This window comes from Chrysochloris asiatica, unplaced genomic scaffold (genome assembly GCF_000296735.1).
Source record: "Chrysochloris asiatica unplaced genomic scaffold, ChrAsi1.0 scaffold00078, whole genome shotgun sequence".
Taxonomy (NCBI): domain Eukaryota; kingdom Metazoa; phylum Chordata; class Mammalia; order Afrosoricida; family Chrysochloridae; genus Chrysochloris; species Chrysochloris asiatica.
In genome coordinates, this window is record NW_006408596.1 from 264,682 (window position 1) to 281,577 (window position 16,896).

Consider the following 16,896-nt stretch of genomic DNA (forward strand, 5'->3'; position numbering starts at 1 on the left):
ATTCCCCCAGCTGTGAACCTTCCAACCTTCTAAGTATTCCTTTATATGTGGTTCAGAGTTCTGGGACCAGCCCCTGAGCCTGCTTGGTCGGGTATTCTGTGTTGTTGTTGGCGGAGCTCTCTGCTATATGTACGGTCAACTTTTAAATCTGATTTTTAAGCCTCCCATGATCTTTTTGAAGCCCCTTCATATGTATAAATGGACTCCTGGTGTGGTGCCGTAGGACACGCCCTAGACTGCTAAACAAAGGTCGTTGGTTCAAACCCACCAGCCACTCCTTGGAAACCCTATACAAGGTTACTGTGAGCTGAAACTGATACGACTACACTTCACAATAGTAACAACAACATATGTATAAACAAACCCATTGCGATTGAGTTATGTTTGATGTAACACTTTTGTCCTGATCCTATAGGACAGAATAGGACCACCTCATAGGGTTTCCAAGGCTGCCATCTTTCTGGAAGCCGACTGCCCCACAGAGTGGCTGGTGGGTTCAAACCACTGACCTTGCAGTGAGCAGCCAAGTGTGTAACCTCTGCGCCATCGGAGTCCCTCATTGTATGCATAGACTACGTTGTTTTTAATCCATTCATTCATTAGTGGACGCTGGTTGTTGCCGCCTCTTAGCTGTTGTGTTTGTTTCCAGTCTCCTACTATGACATCAGTGCACTAGTACCTGTTTGAGTCTTTTCTTTGGGGTATCTGCCTAGGAGTGGAATTGCTGGGGTATTTGATAATTCTATGCTTAATTTATTGAAAAGCTGCCAAGCAGTTTTCCACCGTGATGGTGCCATTTTACAGCCCCATTAGTAATGTTGAAGGGTTCTAGTTTCTCCACATCCATGTCAACACGTGTTGTTGTTGTTACTAGGTGTTATCATTACTGACTTGTAGTGGCCCTGTGTTCAACAAAACAGAGCCCTGCCCAGTCCTGTGACACCCTCGTAGTCATTGTTGTGTTTGAACCCAGTGATCCAGCTACTGTGGCTACCCATTTTCTTGGGGGAACTTCCTGTTTTCCGCCGACCCTCTCTTTTACCAAGCATGATGCCCTTCTCCAGGCACTGGTCCCTCCTGGTGGCATGGCAAAAGTTTGTGAGATGAAGTCTCTCCATCCTCATTTCTAAGAAGCAACCTGGCCATACTTACTCCAAAACAGATCTTTTCATTTTTCTGATTTCATGGTATATTCTGTATTCGTCACCAACACCATAATGTAGCTACATCTAGGCTTCTCCTCTCTTCATTATTCATCGTCCCTCATTAACACGTATATGGTTGGTTATGTGCTGTGGAGTCAATTCCGACTGTTAGTGACCCTGTATAGGGTTTCCGAGCCTGTAAATCTTTATGGAGCAGAAAGCCTCGTCTTTCTCCCATAAAACAACTGGTGGTTTTGAACTGCTGACCTTGGGGTTAGCAGCCTGACTTGTAACCACTGCGCTGTCAGAGCTCCCTCCTTTGGCAGACAAAGAGGAGGTGGTGGTGGTGTTGAGGAGGTGGTGGTGGTGGTGTTATGTGCCGTGGAGTCGATTCCGACTCATACTGACCCTGCACAGGGTTTCCAAGGCTGTAAATCTTCATGGGAAGGAGCTCTGATAGCATAGTGGTTATGAATCGAGCTGTGAACCTTAAGGTCAGCAGTTCGAAACTACCAGCGGCTCCGCAGAAGAAAGATGAGGTCTTCTGCTCCCATAAAGATTTACGGCCTCAGAAACCCTGTACAGGGTCGCTATGGGTCGGAACCAACTCAACAGCACTTAACAACAACAACAACAGCAAATCTTCATGGGAGCACAAAGCCCCATCTTTCTCCTGCAGAACAGCTGGTAGTTTTGAACTGCTGATCTTAATGTTTGCAGCCCGATTCGTAACCACTACACTACTAGGTGAGGCGATTGAAAATACCATGGCTTGGACCAGGTGCATCTTGCTCCTCAAACTGACATCTCTGCTCTTTAGCAATTTAAAGAGCTCTTTAAAGAGCAGATTTGCTCAATCTGATTTGATTTCTTGACTGTTGCTTCCATGGGCGTTGTTGTGCATCCAAATCAAATGAAATCTTTGACCACTTTAATTGCTTATTGATCACGATGTTGCTTCTTGGTCCAGGTGTGAGGATTTTTTTCTTGACGTTGTGGCATAATCCATACTGCTAACTAGGTTTTTATTTTTTTCTCCTCTAAGTATAGTCGTCCTCGTTGGGGTGGGGGACAGCACAGAGGATAAGTACTGGACTGCTAACCACAAGGTTGGCGATTCAAACCCACCAACCGCTTTTAGAAACCCTATACAGGGTCTCTATGAGTCAGAACCGATTTGACGGTATTAAACAAAACAGCAACATTGGAGGTGGAATGATCATTGCGCTGTGGTTTATATGTACCAGAGGGGGCTGGGAGATGCAGGTAGAAGGGTCTGTCTCTTGATGCACAGAGCTGGGTGGGGGTGGGGCGAACAGCGTGTCCAGCGCAGATGCTGTTGGTAAGTGGTAATTCAGTTTTCGTCTTACTGCTGTGACATTCACAAAACATAAAAGGAAGTACTTGTAAATGAGCAAGTAGCGTTTAGCGCATTCACAAGGCTCTGCGCCCACTAGTTCTATTTAGTTAAAGAACATTCTCATCGCCCCAAAAGGAAACCCACACCCCTCAGCCGTCCCTCCCCACTCCCCGCTTCCCCAGCCCCTGGCAACCACCAATCTACTTTCTGTCTGAGCATTTGCTATTCTGGATGTTGTACGTAAGTGTGGTCAGCCAACAGCGGCCTTCTGTGTCTGGCTTTTTAAAGTCCGTCCACATTGTGGTGTGCATCAGAATGCAGTCTCTCTTGATGGCTGAATAATACTCCATTGTGTGGACAGCATGCTTTGTGGATGGAACTTGGGGGGTTTCCACCTTTGTGGACGGAACTTGGGGGTTTCCACCTTTGTGAATGGAACTTGGGGGGTTTACATGGGTTCCTGAGTCTCTGTTCTCAATTCTGAACCTGGGAGCGGAGTTTCTGGGTCAATAGGAGTTTCTGGGTCACAAGTGCCCTGTGAGGTGGGGGCAGAGGAGTAAGAACGTGAGCCCCATTTCACAGATGTGCAAACCAAGGCTCGTGAGAGAGACTGTGGAGGCAGCAGGGCTGGCTTCCAGAGGGAGGAGCGGAGCAACACCCATCACTCGGGCTGCAGCTGTGTGTGAAATCTGTCCGACGTCATGGTGATTGATAGTCTGGATGTGTCTCCTGCACCCAGCCTTCCACATGCAGCCAGCCGGCTGGGGATTAGCCAACCGGGGAAGGCTCCGACCTGCTCAGCCTTCTCTGACCCAGGCACCAGCATCTCATCCATCAACTGGGTTATTCCTCTGACCTGGCTGGGTAATGCTGTGAGGAGGGAGACAGGGTTCCCGGGCCCATTTGTAATCTCTCTACAGGCACCTGCATCTGAGCTCGGATCAAATTCTCCGTCTCTGCCGTGTCACCTCACGGATGACTGCGTAGGTGGCCCCGGGATGTGTCCATGCTCACAGGGCGTCTTCACCAGCCCATGTGCCTCCCACCCACTCTCAGGAAGCCATGAAAGGTAGAGTTAACAGCTTGGGTTCACACCCTGACTCTGCCACTGCAAAGCTGTGCAACTCAACCTCCGGACCCAGTGCCTGTCTGCCAAAGGAGGGTAATCGCAGTACCTGCTTGTTAGGAATTGAGCTGTTGTTTACTGCTGTCCAGTGAGGTGTCATCGGTTCCCACTCATAGCCACCCTGTACAGCGTTTCTGAGGAGTGACTGGTGGGTTTGAACCATTGATCTTGTGAGTCACAGCCTACTGCTTATCCTGCAGTGCCACACCAGGAGTCCAGGAACTGAGTCACATCCTTCCAAAATATGTGTGGTAAATCCTAACCCCGTAGACCTGTGATTGTATTTCCATCTGGGAATGGCTTTTGTGAGACAGTGCTAGTGTCGGGTGTGTTTTGGGTTAGTCTCTTCTGAGATATAAAAGGAGCAAATGAAGATGGGGACGATAAAATCATGCCACAAGGAGGTCACCAAGGAGCAGACACTAAGAGACAAGGCCCTTCCCCCAGAGCCCACAGAGAAAGAAAACCTGCCCTAGAGCTGACGGCTTCTAGTCTCCTGAGCTGTGAGAAAACACATCTGTTTTTAAAGCCCCTCATAGCATAGTGGTTACGAATCGGGCTGTGAGCCACAAGGTCAGCAGTTCAAAACTGCCAGCGGTTCCGTGAGAGAAAGATGAGGCTTTCTGCTCCCGTAAAGATTTACAGCCTTGGAAACCCTGTGTAGGGTTGCTATGGGTTGGAACCGACTCCACGGCACATAACAACAACAGCTACATTAGATCCCTAAGACAGTGCCTCATGGGAAGCCCAAGAGTTAAGCACATGTTTAGAACAACAGGCTCAGGGCAGTGCCTACAGAGCATTTGCTACAGTCATTAACACATGAAACAGAAGCCCCCTCCTTCATTGCAGCCTGCTTTGGGGGTTCTGTTTCTGCAGCCAAATGAAACCCCGACTACAATTCCACAGTGTGGATCTGATTCCGACAGTGCTTAGGGTTAACCCCAGCCCTGCCCCAGTGCCAGGGCTCCTTCTCCAGCCCCATCTACACCTCACCCAGGACCCTCCCTGATCCTCTTTCAGCTTCGGAATCTCAGGCAGGGGAGGGTGCAGGCAGACAATGAAACAAGAGCATGATGAGCAATTCAGCAGAACTCCTTTCTGTCTGCCTCCCACCCCACCTTCGTAAAGCGCTGTCACATTTTCAGACCCTGGCAGGTCCTTGAATGGGAAGGAGCCTGCCCCCTACCCAAGGTTCCAAGAGTGGAAGATAGGCTCAGAGAGGGGCAGGGACTGGACCAAGGCCACACAGCGAGATGCTGGGACACCCCAAGACAATGCCCACAGTGCCTGGCAGGTGGGGCCTCAGGTGGGCCAGGTGGGATGGTGACATGCTGGAATGTTCAAAGTTTGTCCAGAGGGAGCGGCCAGGTTGTGCCCACATGGGGGAGCCGGGCCCAGTGTGACCAGGCCAGCCAAGTGTTCTAGAAAAGCTACTGATTGGACCATCTAGAGAGCCCAGTGTGGTGCTTGACAAAGACAAGGTCAGATAATGTACTGCCCTCGTGGACACAGTCCAGAGGGTGGACACCTGGGATTTCTGTGGCTCCTGTGTAGTGAGATGAATCCACCCTGGCCTGCCATGCACTAATGTCCCCCTCAAAACCCTTCTCAGTTAGGAAGTCTTTGGTGTCCTTGAAGGGTCCGCAGCAGTCCTACTGTGCAGAGTACAGGGTATGCACTGCATAAGGTGCCCATCTGTCCACGGGTTCATCCCTTGGCCAGACAGTGACAGCCATACTTGGATTTGAGGTGGGACCAGCGGTAAAGAGGTCTCTAAGCCAGCAGAATGAAAACTTGCCGCCACATCGAAGGCTCTGCATGAGAGTGAAGTATGCACAGAAGAAAGCAAGCTAAGACAGAGAGAGGCCGATTCCTCTTAACCTTGAGCACCTGAATCCAGCTATGCATAAAGCTCCTAGTGTCTCAGTTTCCCATCTTCTGAAATGATGTCTCTCATTGAGTGGGTGTCCATCAACCCTGAGCTGGAATTTGTAATTCTTGCTACCAGGTGGTATCTCAACTGGCACTCCCTTCCTTGAACGCCCCAACCCAGTACCCCAGAATGAACACACCACTTTGTGTGTGGAGGGAATCGAGCTCAACTCTTGTCTCACTGGTGTTTCTTCCTTTCCCTCCTCCTCCCCTGCCAGCTATGCTATTGGGCGATATACCCTAATGTATATTTAACAGTGGTTCAAAAATCAAATTAATTTAGATTGGTTAATAAACTGTAACATCCGTTTCTAAATCGAGCTACGCTTTCCTCTTGAGCAACTAAATTCATGGCTGTTGGTTTAATTTGTTGCTATTGTAATCCTTTAAGGCTGATGAAATTATGGAAAGGTTTCTAGTGAAATTATCCAGATTTGATTAGGGTTGAGCCTATTAATATTTCTCCTTCCTCCTCGTCTTTGGGGAGAGATGGGCTTAGAGTCTGTAGGTTCTGCGTGCTGTGAGGGGCTGCAGGTGTGACCTCAAGAGGATATATACTCTGTCCCTCTTCAGACACTCTTCCTTGTGGCATGCATTTATTGGGCACCGACTGTATGCCCAGCCCTGTACCAATACTGAGGGCAGTGAATCAGATATGTGCTGTACCATCAGGAACATGTCATGTGAGGGGATGAAACAGATCCGATCTTGCAAAAAATGAGCACAAAGCCTGCAAAGGTGAGAGCTGTGTAAGACAGAAACCTGTCAGAAAGGGAAACTACGCAGGTATTCTCCTCTCAGTGAGAGCAAAGGGAAAGTGGCAAGACTGCACCCCATCAAAGGCAGAAAGCTTGCAAGACCTGGAAACACAAGGCAGACCCAATGAGTTGCGGTTCTCACAGGCTTCGCTGTATTTGGGAAGATGTCCCAGAAAGCACAGGGTGAGACAGGTAAAGGAAGGAAGAGCTATGGGGTGTGTGAATCCCAGCGGCGCCTCGGGGAAAATCTCTGGGAATGGCTTGAAGCACTGTCCACGCTCCTACACTGAAGAAGGCACAGCTGCTGCCAGAGCTGGTGCCTGCCCACACTCTCACTGGAGGAGGCAGTGTCAGAAAGCCCAGGGAGGAACTGTGCCTCCTGTCTCCCTGATCTGGGTCCAGCCCAGCTGGGGCTATGCACAGCGACGTCACTGAGCAGCCCGTGTGGGGTCGGCAGGGCCCACCACTGGAGCTGGATTTCTTTGGCATGAAAAGTGCATTGTGGGTGACCCCAGACAGACACCCTCAGACCCATATGCCCCATTTCCCTCCACCTCTCACTGGCTTCTCTGCTTTCGGATTTCTTTCCTCTGCCCCCACCCAGTTCCCAAAGAGTGCGTCAACCTTCTCGAAGTTCTCCAGGTTCCACAAGCTCCTCTCAGGCCCAGATGAGATGACCGTGGGTAACCAGTCCGTGCTATTTGTCCACAGGTTCTCTGGGCCCCGTGTGACAGCTGTTGTCTCACACTGGCCTCGACATAGACCTTTGCCGTCTTGCTCACTGTAAACCCCGTACCAGACATACTGCGGGCACTCAAATAGCACATCAGTTTGACCTGGAGCTTGAGCCTCAATTTCCTGCTGAAGATAGTACCCCACCAGTGGCCCATGCAGGACACAAGCGGTTAAATACTTGCTGACTAGCCAAAAGGTTGGTGGTTTGAACCCACCCAGAGGCACCTTGGAAGATAGGCCTGGCCATCTGTTTCTAACCGGCCACGACCTTGGCAGCCCTGTGGAGCGCAGTTCTCCTCTGCACCGTGGGGTGGCTGTGAGTCAGGGTCAAGTGGACAGTAACCAACAGCAACCAGGACCCCACAGCGACTGCAGCAGGCTGAGAGCACCAGATCAAAGCCAGACCCAGGCATGCCGGGAGCAGGGGACGCCCAGGCAGGCGGGCTTTGTGGCCTCCCTCCTGAGGTTACACTGCCCCCGCCTGCTAACTCCATTTGTTCTGGAATGTTCCAGGCCTAGCCCCAAGCAGCACATAATCACAGAGGAATCTGAAGAGTGAGTGTCCAGGCCCCCACTTCAGGAAAGCGTGGGTTGGGGCACAGCCTGATGCTGACATGGGGGTTAGAGGGTGCCAGGCCCAGAGTGGTCCCATGGGATTCAGGAACAGCATGGTATCCTGAGCGGGATGAAAAGTCCCCTCCACAGGTGCTGGTGGCCGGGCCCCGGTTCTCCAGTGGAGTGGGTGTTGTGGCAGCTGCCTTTCAGAGGTCCTGAGGCTGAGCCTTTGCTCATGCCCTTCCCTCTTCCGGCCTGCCCTTCCCATTACTTCACAGAGCGTGGCTTCAGATGTCAGCTGGAGCCTGTCTTCCTAGGAACGTGCGCTCCCAGCCCAGTATCCCCTTCATAGGACCCAGCACGCCAGTGACTCTGGATTTCTAACACTGCTCCCCTGTGCTCAGCTCTCCCGCAGACTCTGGGTCACCCACAGGCTTCCCACTGATGGTCCCCATGTGTCTAGTTGAACTGCATAGAGTTTCAGTAATTAAAAAAAGATAAATAGCCATCGTCTTAAGGTGAGGAGATTGCACATTAGAAGTCTGGATTTCTCATGTGAAATGAACAGTCCCTTGTTCCTATAGGACAGTAAGCCCACCAGTCACGACCCCATTCTGACCCTGTAGGATGAGTAGAACAGCTCTGTAGGGTTTCCAAGGTTGTCATCTTTATGGAGCTAGACTGCAATGTCTTCCTTCCTTGGAGCAGCTGGTGAGTTAGCCCACCTTTCGCCAAACCTTTCAGTTAGTAGCCTAGCGTTTACCCAGTGTGCCAGCAGGGTTCCTTTACCCAACACTTATTGTTATTGTTGTGAAGCCATCAAGTCGGTTCCAACCCATACCGACCCTGCATAGAGTTTCTGAGGAGTGGCTGCTGAGCCTGAACCACCGACCTTGCAGTTCAAATGGCTTTGCAGTCTGGCGCATTAACCCTTTATCCAACAGTTGTTGGCTAGAATTGGCCTTTAAGCAGAATGGGAGCACTGTAATCCACTTGGTCCTACTCCCCACCAGTCCCTATTGCAGCATTCCTGGGCTGTTTCAGCTAATGGCATTGCCTGCTTGACCCATATAGCCCTTTGAGTTTCCAAGCCTATATCCAATCCTTCTTTGTGCCCCTCACTGCACCTGGCACGTAGTAAACCCTTAACATTCAGTTACTCCCCAAGGACAACCTGATGAGGACACATCTCCCCATTTTCAAGATGAGGAAACTGAGGTTCAGAGAAGCTAAGCACACTTTCCAAGATCAGAGGCAATAATGAGCCACCTACCTGGCCTCTGTCCATACCACCCTGTGCTGGCACTAACCAGGGCAGAGGAAACCCCTGAGAACTCACAGAAGATGCCACCACAACTCATGCCTGCTCCACATAAAGCCAGGATTGAAAACTTAGCTGCCCACGGAGCCACCTGGTACATAAACTGGGTGGGTGCAGGGACCCAGTGATGCAGGCCACATCTGCTGAGCCCTGGCCCACTGTGCTGGAATTCCTGATGTCTGAAGAGTCCTGGTATGGCGCTGTAGGATAAGCACTGGACTGCCCAGCATGAGGTCTGCTGTTGAAATGCACCAGTAGCTCCTCGGTGGGTCACTGTGAGTTGGACCGGACTTAACTCAGCACACAGATGGAACAACATCAAAGAGAAGCTGGGCAGCTGGGTCTCACTGTGAAAGCTCAGAGAGCAGGATTGCTTCCAAGCTTGAGAGCTAATGTAAATTGTTGATTACTGGATGTCTCTTACCCCCTTTCCCCCCCTCCAATACCTCCCACTTGTAATGGCGACACCTACCTTGCAGCTTTACCACCTTTGTACTTTGGAAGCAGATAACTAGCGCTCTATATTCACAGATGAGGAATTTTGCCGCAGAATGGAACTTAGGCTTGGAGTTGATTTGAGACTTTTGGGACAATGTGATGGAGTGAAAATGTTTTACATGTGGCAAGTACATGACTTTGCGGGGTAGGGCCAAAGGGTGTAATGTTGTGGATTGTTCTTAAGTGCCAACAAGTTGGTTCAGACTCACAGCATCCCTGTATAGGTTACTGAGTCTGTAAATCTTTACAGGAGCAGAAAGCCACATTTTCTTCCCACAGAGCGGATGGGATGGTAGGTTTAAACTGCCAACATTGTGGTTAACAGTCGAGTGCCTTATCCTATAGCGCAACCAGTACTCCTATGTTATGAATTTGAATCCCCTCAGAAGATGTCAACTTGGCTGGTGAAAGAGTCTCGGTATTGTGTTATAGTCCTCCACTTTGCATCCTGCTGTATTTGAAATCCTCATGATGTCAACGAGGCAGTGGACAGGATCCAGTTGTATCTTGAGTCACTGCCTTTTGAGACATAAAACAGATGGAACCAATGAGCAGAGATCACCAAGGAAGAAGAGCCAGAACCTCCTAGAACCAGGGCACACAGAAAGAGACTTCCCCAAGAGCCGGCACCCTTAATTCAGACTTCTTCTCTCCTAGACTGTGGGAGAATGCATTTCTGTTTATGAAAACCCCCCACTTGTGGTATTTCTGTTAAAAGCAGTTCTAGAGAGCTAAGGCAGTTTGGTTTTCTGAGTCCATACAGCCTATGGTCAGCCCTCCAGACTCTGGATGTTGGCCATGCTCTCTGGATTCTGGGTGGCCACTCTTCCTTGGGGTCCACATGGAGCATGTCAGTAGCTGAGCCCTCACACCCTGTGTCCTCAGGTCAAGCCCTTGACTGTTAAGCTCGTTCTTCATCACCGGCTGCAGCGGCCAGGTTTGGTCTGGGTGTAGGGTTCTTGGCTCTCTGTTTTCAGGGCAGGTGGGCCAAGGGGACCTCATGGGGGTATTGCCAGGGTCCAGGAGGCACAGGGGCTCCTTGACACCCCTCCATCTCTGTCCTCTTCCCTTCTGCTTAGTCAAACATTCGTTTACAAAATAGGAGACTGTGATTTACCTGTCTGTGTTTCCCAAGGCTGTCGTAACAAAGGACCCCAAACTGGGTGACTTTAATCAGCAGACACTTTTTCTCTCAAGGGTCTGGAGGCCTGAAATCTGAGATCGGGGGGTCCGCAGGCCCGTGCTTAGAGAAGGACCCGTGCTTGTCTCTTCCAGCTTCTAGTATGGGCTGGGGATCCTTGCTGCTCCTTGGCTTGTGGTAACATCACTTCCACCTCCGTATCCACTGTCACATGACCATCATCACATGACCATCGTCACATGTGTGTGTGAGCGTGTCTCTCTCAAGACCTACTGTAAGAACACCCATCATCGTTTCCACCCACGCACCCATTCATCCATCCGCAGGTGCCTTGGGAGACAGGCTGGTGATCTGCTTCTGACAGGTTATAGCCCATAGAGCGGTTCTCTGCACATGGGGTCAGAGACAACGAGCAACAATGTCTCATCTTTAACTGAACGGATAACATCTGCAGGGACCCCAGTTCCAAATAAGGTCCCATTCACAGGTGAAAAGCTACAGGGCTTGAACTTACCATTTTGGATGGAGGTTGGGGGGCTCACAATTCAGCGCACTAGAACCACTTACCATGGACCAGGCAGGCACCAGGCAGAGCCATGTGTCACTTCCAAATAGAAATCAGGAATGGCTCCTAGGATCTAAAAGAGATCAATCTCTTCCCATCTTGTAAAGCGTCGTTCCTTTGAGGGCAGGGATACTGTCTGCTTCATTTCTTACTCCCCGTTCCCTACTCCCAGTGCCTGAAATAGAAGCTAGCAAAGTTTGTTGAATGACCAGATGCCCGTGTAGGAGTTAGCATCTCCCATGCATTAACTACAGGGAACCCACAACAGGAATCCCTCTTATTGCCCCTCCTGTGAGGGTGACCAACCAGAGACACTGAGAGAGAAGGAGTTGGCCAGCCTCTGTATGACCACCAGCGTTGGGCCAGGAGCTGAACCTGGGCCTCAGCCAAGAGACAAAACCCTCTTTTCCCTCTTTCCTTTCTAGCCTGTAATTTGAGCCTTTTTACACAGCTTGGGGCTTGGGGAGCCCACAGTTGACACCCAGTGAATCAAAGATGGGTGGGACACTGAGGGCCTCTTGTAAGAATTTCAGCTAAGCCCTTCCAAGCCACTCCTGGGAGCTGGGCTGCTTGGAAAGGGGACTTACTATTCCTTCCAGGAAGAGCCTCATGCTGAAAACCAGGCTGCTTGGAGAAGCCTGTCCTGGAAGGATGTGGAATCATTTCCCCAAGGCAGGGATTTAAACAGCGCTCCAAGGAACGCAGCAGAAGAAACAATTTTAGGGAGAAAAAATGTACACACATGCACCAAATTCCTTCCTGACAACATAAGCGGGAAGAATTTTATCTGCTCTCAGAGGGAAAACTCAAGCAGTTGAACTTGAAACCTGGGCGGGTTCCCCACTCCTCAATGGGCTGATTGTTCCATGGGGTGATAAGAAATAATAGAGTGCTGGGGAGCCAGTGTTTGGTTTGGCCTCAATAAATCCAAGCTGACTGTCTTCTGAGGGTTTTCAGGCCTCATGCGTGGCTCAGACTGGTGTCTCCTAGGGCCAAGGAACAGATTCCCAGTAACACTTAAGCAACCAAACACCTCCGAGGGAGCATGGTCTGGGACTGACCTAGGCCTGTGTGTTGGTAGAGTGTGGCCAAAGGACACGGTTACTTGCCCGGGGCACAGAGGACTCCCCCACCTTAGCAATATCACCCACAGGTGTTCCTTATTTTGTTGGGCATCACCAAGACCCTGCGGCTACATAAGGAAACTTGGTGGCAGCGTATATGGAGCAAGTCTATTGGTTTCTCCGACAGTGTGAATTCACTTCATCCTATTTGGGGCATTCTTACAATATCTCTGAAGTTTTCATCATGCTATTGCCCACAAGATCGGCAGTTCTAACCTATCAGCTGCTCCTAGGAAAACCCTACACAAGGTCTCTAGGAGTCAAAATTGAATCGATGACACTTCACAATGACGTTGCGCAGTTAATATGACCGCGCTTCAAGGAGTTTGTGGAAAGAGTCCATTATTTTTCATTCTGTTTTCCCACCAACTTTTTGAAATCCCCTCATATATGGCGCTGTGGGATAATGCATTGGACCACAAGGTCGTTTGAATCTCAAGGTCCGCGGTTCAAACTCACCAGCCACTCCTTGAAACCCTTTACAGGGTCACTAAGAGTTGGAAGCGACTTGACATTACTTGACAACAACAACATGGACTAGAAAATAGTGTAACTGTGACTTTTATATGCACTGGGAAAACAAAGCAGGCATGTACCTTGCTCTTTTATGACATTTGTTTTATTTTGATGGTCTGGAACGGAACCAGCAGTACCTCCGAGGTGCGCCTATAAACCAGGTTCTCAGGAAACACAGTGTCATCTGCCGGTTTCTGGGAGCAACGCACTACCGCTTGTCTTTGCCTGTTTTCACCTGCTCCCTTTCTGCACACTCAACGGAGGGGAGCCCCAAACCGTTCTAGAAAATGGGCTGAAGCAGCACCCCAGCTTTCTCTCGACTCTTCCACTGAGATTTTATCTCACTAAAATGAGGTTGAGACAGAAAGCAAACGGTATTGTCAATGTCTAGAGCTTTTTTAGGAGCCCTGGTGGCACAGTGGTTAAGTGCTTAGCTGCTAACCAAAAGGTCACACGTTGGAAATCACCAGCAGCTCCGGAGGCAGTTGTTAAGTGCCGTCGAGTCGGTTCCGATCCATAGCGACCCTGTACAGGGTTTCCGAGGCTGTAAATCTTTACGGGAGCAGAAAGCCTCATCTTTCTCCCAAGGAGCAGCCCCAGAGATTAGAGCCTGGGAAGCCCTCTGGGGTCGCCCTGACTCATCATCACCTTTGATTCCTGCCCAATGTCTCTCCTGCACAGACTCTGCTCATTGGTCAGCGCGGGCTCCCATGTTGGTAGGCTCTGAGCAGTATTCCTTACTAAGGCGGACATGGAAGGAAAAGACTAGAAATCTCTTTCCAAACAGCGTCCAGTGAAAGTCCGATGGATCACAGTGGTCTGATCTTGTTGTGCATGGGGTCTACCATGACTCAGGGGGCAACTCCGTGGTAGCTGACAACAACAAACTCAGTGCTTTTCCCTTCTTCCAGCAGATACTGATAGACTTAGGTCTTTACCATTTACCTGTTTTGAGTATTTCATCTAAGTGGGGCCCTTTCGTGTCTGACTTAGTTCACTCAGCTTCATCCATGGTGTGTCGGGAATCAGGATTTGATTCCTTTTTATGACTGGTTAATACTTGGCTACACCTCACATTTTCTTTATTCATCCATCTGTTGCTGGGTATTAGGTTGATGTCATCTCATAGCAGCTGGGAGTATGTTGTAACGAACATCGGTATTCAAGTATCTGTGTTCCTGATTTGTGGTATACAGATCCCTTAGGTGTACAGTCATCCCTACACATACCAGGGATTAGTTCCAGGACCCGCCACAGATACCAAAGTCCACGATGCTCAAGTCCCTTCTATGAAACGGCATGGTGTTCACTCATAACCTCGGCACATCCTCCCGTGTACTTTCAAGTCACCTCCAGATTACTGGAGTTCAGCGTCCTGTAGGTAGCATGGCACACCCCTTCTTAGCTTTCGAGGGAGTGTTTTAACCACTTCATCGTCTGCACATTTGTTTTCAGAATACTTTCGATCTGAGGTTGGTTGAATCCCCAGATCAGGATCGCAGATATGAAGGGCTGACAGTCCATATCCAGGAATAGACTTGCTGGGTCATCTGATAATTCTCCATTCAGCTTCTTGAGCCACCAAACTGGTTTCTACTGCAGCTATGCCATCTTCTTACATTCCTACCAGCAATGGATGAGGGCTCCAGTTTCTCCACATCATAGAGAAGGATTTGGAAGTTTATCTGCTCTATCTTTTTTGGCCGGTTCTCCACATCCCTGTCCTTTCCCTTGCAGCATCCCCTCCCCTAGCCTAGCCCGCCAGGAGAGCTGAGGTTGCTGGCGATCTGTCAGCCCGTGGAGCCCAGCTCTCTGTGTATTTGCTGAAAGGCCTGATACAGCAATAGCTCAATTTTATTGATCACGTCAAAAGCAGTAATTCAAGAAAGCTATTTAAATTCACGGGAGGAAGCCAGAGCAATTATCCACGTCTGCATCAGATTCTTCATCATTTCTGTTATTGGCGATTGAGCGTGGAGACAGACATTTTATGTAAAGCTGACGTGGCAGCCAGGGAACCAGGGAGGGCTGGGGTTTTGTTTGCAGCCCAGAAGAAACCGTAATCAACAGTTCGCCGATATAAATCTACATGCAGAACAGTTTACAGGGTATTGCCATAGGGGCACGCAGGTACCCGTGGTGTAAATTCATTTTGTCCTTAATTTCAACCAAATCCCGTCGGCACAGCCAGACATCCCGTCTTTCAGCACATAATAACACTGTGATTTGTGATGGGGCAGGTTTTTTTTTCTCTTCTTCTTCTGTTAAACTTTAATGAAAGCTTAAATCACGGTGGAATTCTCGCGGGTGACAGGAAGATAGATCCGTGGAAGGCACCGTGACATTGACTGGGATTGAGTGTGGGAAAGTCCCCACCAGTGTGCCTTGACCACAGCAGACAACAGCCTCCCTAGGTAGGGATCGTGCTTCATTCTGCTCTAAACACTTGGTACAGTGGGTGCTCAGTGAATAATGGAAGGAAGGAATGAAGTGGGTGAATTGTTTATTCAAAATGTGTTTGCCAAGCTCACCTGCTCCTACGTGTCATGATATTTGCTGGACATATTCCCTGTACCTCCCGAAGGACCCTCTCCACTCTTCCTCCTGTAGGTTGGTTTGGGTGGGCTGCATTAGTTAGGCATCTCAGCCCCCTGTGCCCAGCTGCCTTTAGCCAATAGGGGGCACCAGCTAGAGGCAGAGGCTGGGAGATTCATTCCCCGACTTTCTCTCAGCCTTGCCTCATTTGGCTGTTCTACCAAAGGCTATGATTCCTATTGGGTGCCTATCTTAAACTCTCTGGCTTGTAACTTTCCACTGTTGCTGGTGAATTCTCTTTACTCTTCTTACTTCTCAACCCCAGAGAGAGAACTTGGGCCACACAGTGGATGTCTATGGGCCTGTCTACCCAGCCTCTCTCTTAATGGGAGAAATCTGCCCCTCCCTTCTTGTCTACTCATGTAGTTTGGGTGGGGCCGACCTGTCACCACAATCATTGGTTCAGGAATAATCAGGCTGGGCCAATGAGAACCTGTCCTGGGACTTTAGCTGGAGTCCCTGGGAAAGAAGCTTTCTGTTTCCACTGAGTTGCTAAGCTGGGTGGATGTAGGATGTAATTGACGCTGAGGAACAAATCTACCCAAATAAAAGGAGCACCAAGAGATAGGGATAGGCCACTTTCCCAGGTGGCTGCTGAAGGTGGTGGAGGGACAGGTCATGTGCATGATGGTCAAGACTATCTCCCAAGCTGCCTGGTAGCCACTTGGGCAACACAGGTGAGCGGCTAGGCTAGAAGGTGGTGGTGATGAGCTATGAGGGCATCAGCATTCTGGAAACTTCTACAGAAACCAGTTGACGTACTTGGCCTTTCTCCACAAGCACGTGATCACCAACCCATCCACTTCCAGGTCCCCAACTTCATCTTTTGGCAGACTGTGTGTGGCTTGTTGTTGCACAAGACCAAGTGTGGCCAGGCTGCCCCGGACCACCTCAAGGTGTTTCCTGGGGTCTCCCCCATGACAAGACAAAGCGGAGATGCTTCCAGCTGCCCTTCAGATTGTGCATCTCAAGCCCACATGTACGTTTGCCCTCCTGGGCTGCCTTGTTCTCAAGGTGGGCTGGAAGAGAAGAGGAAGAAAAAAACCGAGATTCATTACAGAAGAAGATGCAGCTCATGAGGATGTGGCAACAGGCCAAGAAGAACTTGGAAAAGATCCACAAATCCTCAGAGGTACTCAAGACTCATAGCCTGAACCCAGGAGAGATTGTTAAATTCCTCCAAAAAAGAGACAGAGAGGCGGAGAGACTATTTTAACACCTGTATCCAGCCATACCTGAAGTTGAACCTTGGGCTTTCAGTACGTTCGGAGAGTTGGGTTTCTGTCTCTGTTCATTTAGTCACTTAACACAGCCTCACTCCTATAACTTCCCTCGTCTCCTCCCACTCCTCAGCCCACAACGTTCCTGACTATTGCAGACTTTGCTGAGTTTGGGGGAACAATGCAGGGTATCTCAGCACCATGCTGCCCAGCCTCCTTTTACCCCAAAGATCCCCAACTTCCATGTTTTCTAGCCCTTTTCCCTTAGGAATCCCTGGAACCTCTTCTTTCTCAAATCCTCA

The 16,896-nt window shown here is 49.8% G+C and overlaps 1 pseudogene; it reads left to right on the forward strand.

Annotated features, from left to right (window-relative positions):
• Window positions 1–6,739: 6,739 nt before the first annotated feature.
• On the forward strand, window positions 6,740–16,590 carry LOC102833529 (annotated as a pseudogene).
• The last annotated feature ends 306 nt before the right edge of the window (window positions 16,591–16,896 follow it).